The sequence below is a fragment of the Echinops telfairi genome, unplaced genomic scaffold (assembly GCF_000313985.2).
Source record: "Echinops telfairi isolate 266 unplaced genomic scaffold, ASM31398v2 ScPeMD7_70;HRSCAF=299, whole genome shotgun sequence".
NCBI lineage: Eukaryota > Metazoa > Chordata > Mammalia > Afrosoricida > Tenrecidae > Echinops > Echinops telfairi.
Window position 1 is genome coordinate 53,450,951 of NW_022103968.1, and position 1,849 is coordinate 53,452,799.

The following is a 1,849-nucleotide window of genomic DNA, read 5'->3' on the forward strand; positions in this document are numbered from 1 at the left end:
AAGGGTGTCACTGTACTGAGTGGTGTGATTGATCCTGATTACCAAGGAGAAATTGGACTGGTGCTACCTAATGGAGGTAAAGAAGAATATGTCTGGAATCGGGAGATCCCATAGTCCGAGTCCTGGTGCTATCATGCCTATGATTAAAGTAAATGGTAAGGTATAGCAACTCAATCCTGACAGAATGTATAATGACCCAGACCCTTCAGGAATGAAAGTCTGGATCACCCCACCGGGCAAAAATACCACAGCCAGCTGAGGTGCTTGCTGAGGGCAAATGTAATACAGAATGGGTAATAGAAGAAGGCAGTTCTACATTTCAGTTATGACCACGTGATCAATTGCAAAAGAGAAGTTTGTAATTGTCAGTGTATTTTCTTTTTATGTGCTTATTGCATATCTTTCCTTTGTTCATGTATGATATATCAGATACAATTGGACTGTCTGTTTTCATTTATATGTATGATAGATGATTGATGATAAGTATAAGTGTGATTTCATTAATATCTGGAAATTATATAATTATATATGGCTAAAAAATTGTGTACAGGTGCCACCTTGGCAAGGGGTGGATTGAGGTATTTAGTTTATTGTGCCACCCTGGCCGATAAACACATGTGGGATTAATTGAAAGGCAGAGAGATAAATGGCTCGGTGAATCTCGCCTCTCTTGTCTCTCACTCTTTGATCATCGGACCAGTGTGCGGCTGCCTTGCTTATTCTGTGCCTCAATTTGCAAGCGACACTACCTGTAGGACATCTAACCCGTGGACTATGTCGCTGAAATGTGAGGTTCCTTCAAGACCTTTTTCGCCACACAACTTGAAGTTACATCTCTTGAGCTGGGGACTATCAGACCCTGTCATCTGACTCACTGTTGGTGCCCTGCCTTGTTGTTTGCTGCCTGTGCCTGGATAACCTGAATTGCTCTACAGAGGACTACCTAGAAACCCTCAAGACTTGAAGGAGTGCCAGTGTGTCACAACTGTCTCACAGAAGTGAGTTGCACTGAGCATTTGTACTACTTTATAATTTAACTGTTTATTTCTTGTGTTATATATCTATCTGTATAAATATATATATATATAATTATTAGCATTCTGGTTTTGTATCTCTCGATAACCCTGTCTTACACAGGAGGTATGTGAAAAAATACCAATAACTACCCCATTTATATAATATATAGTACTTAAAAAATTTTTTTTAAAAACCCCTTTCTGTCTCTTTTCAGCGTTGAAGATGTTGAAGCAAGCATGTGGTGAGTTCTCCGGTGCAAAATTCCGGATTTCTCCAGGTTTTCAGGTAGGAGATGTGATCAACTGTGCTAACACCATGGGAGCCCCAAATCTAGATATCTCTTTATGAGGGCATCAAGGGCTGGTGGACAGACTGCCTGCCGCTGGTGTGGGTGACTTGGTGTTGGCCACGGTCAAGAAAGGCAAATCCGAGCTCAGAAAGAAGGTACATCCTGCGGTGGTAATATGACAATGAACGTCCTATCGCAGAAAAATGGTGTGTTTCTTTATTTTGAAGATAATTCAGGGGTCATAGTAAACAATAAACACGAGGCGAAAGGCTCTGCCCTCACAGGACCCGTTGCAAAGCAATGTGCGGACTTGGGGCCCAGGTCTGCATCCAATGCCGGCAGCATTGCGCGATGCTCCCGTGTATTTGTAACAACCACCAACCAGACTATTGAAAATTATTTGCACCCAGAAAAAAAAATGAAAACCAAATTCATTGCTATCAGATCAATTCCAATTCCCAGCAACCCTACATGACAAAGGAAAATGGTGCTTTAAGCTTCTGAGACTATACATTGTTATGGGGAGCAGATGGCTTCTTCTTT

The 1,849-nt window shown here is 41.6% G+C and overlaps 1 pseudogene; it reads left to right on the plus strand.

Moving 5' to 3' along the window:
- Positions 1-1,239: 1,239 nt before the first annotated feature.
- LOC101651040 lies at positions 1,240-1,781 on the plus strand (annotated as a pseudogene).
- The last annotated feature ends 68 nt before the right edge of the window (positions 1,782-1,849 follow it).